Source organism: Phytophthora parasitica, assembly GCF_000247585.1.
Source record: "Phytophthora parasitica INRA-310 unplaced genomic scaffold supercont2.449, whole genome shotgun sequence".
Classification (NCBI taxonomy): Eukaryota; Oomycota; class Peronosporomycetes; order Peronosporales; family Peronosporaceae; genus Phytophthora; species Phytophthora nicotianae.
The window spans coordinates 3,786-5,352 of NW_008649435.1; positions in this window are offsets into that span (position 1 = coordinate 3,786).

Sequence of the window (1,567 nt, forward strand, 5' to 3'; positions counted from 1 at the left end):
TTGTGTGTAGTCTACCGCCTCGGATGTTAATAGTGATGCGGAAGATATAGCACCGTTTACAAGAGATCACGAACCAGTGGAATGCCCAGACTGGCTGGTCGTAAATGGCGTTCGCAAGCGTCGTCAGAGGCAATGTAAAGTGTGCTCGATTTTGAAGCGCAAGATTGGTGAGCGTCGTGCAACTAAATACTTCTGCGCTAGCTGCAGCAAGTTTTCGATTTTGGGACAATACAGTACATATGTACTGTATTGTGGAAATTCCTCATGGTACATACGGAGATTGGTACATTTCGTGGATTAATGGAGAACATATCAACTGTCTGCCCGTAGCGGCTCCCAATAAACATCAGATTGCTGCAAACCGCACCTTTCAGAGCGCGTTCTCGACCGCGTCTATATGCGCTACAAAAACTATGCTAAATGGCAGCAAAAATCAATGGACATGACTTCTACGAGTATGAAACTGTACGAACCGGAACTATTGGTACCGGCTTCTATTATGTCCATAATGCGTCCCCAGGCATCAGCTACGTGTACAGAGGCAATGGAAACTTGTCCATGAGAATCCAGCACAGAGTCGCTCTGAGTCTGAACCATTGTACGTGAGCGTTAATAGACCAGCATAAACTTCCGTATCGGCACATGGCTGTAGCCATGGTAAGTTGGATATGGTATTCGACTACTTTAACAAGATTTACCTAATTGAGACCTATGCGGAGGCATTCAAGGACAAAGTGGTACATCTGCCACTTAATCAAGAAGTGAAGGGTGACGACATTACCCTCCCACCAATTCTAAGACCTAGACGTGGACGTCGAAAAACGACGCGATATAGAATTCGTGGCGACGAGGATACCTGCAGAAAATACCTTTGCAGTGCTTGCCGTCAGTCAGGACACAATAGACAGACATGCAAGAGATATACAATTGTAGACTAAAGTATCTTGTCCAACGTAGGTTTAATATTTTCGTTTAATAAGGTACTAGCACTGATTTTATCTGTATAATTCCGGCGGTTCTATAAACTTGAAGCAAACGACTACTACATTTACCTTTTGCTGTAAAATACACTGGTCATTTTGGAACCGCACTTTGCGATGATGTAACTAATATTAAAAGCAAAATCGACCGAGACTTTGTTATAGACTATATAGCACAGAAAAAGCGTTTGTTCGGCGTTCGATAACTTCTTACTCATTTAAGTACGACGCGAGATTACAACAACAAATTAAAGCCAAAAATAAGCTTATTCTGTAAACCGCATTAATCATACTACGACACTTTAAGTAGAAACATGAGAACTTGTGAACCGTGAGAAATCGGAATCGGAGTGCAAATTTATCTTTGGGGGACCCAATGAAGGTGAGCATTCGCAGCACCACGGGATAGTGAGCAAACGTAGTATATCGGGGACGATAGGTGAAGGAGATCCTCTGGGTTGGTTTGTTGATGCCACACGTTGGGAACAAATAAGTTTATAAGTTTATAATCCCTGGTGTAGAATTATTGTAGTAAAATTTGATTGACTACAACTGATTGTGATTATTTTGAACTGAGTTGTACCCTC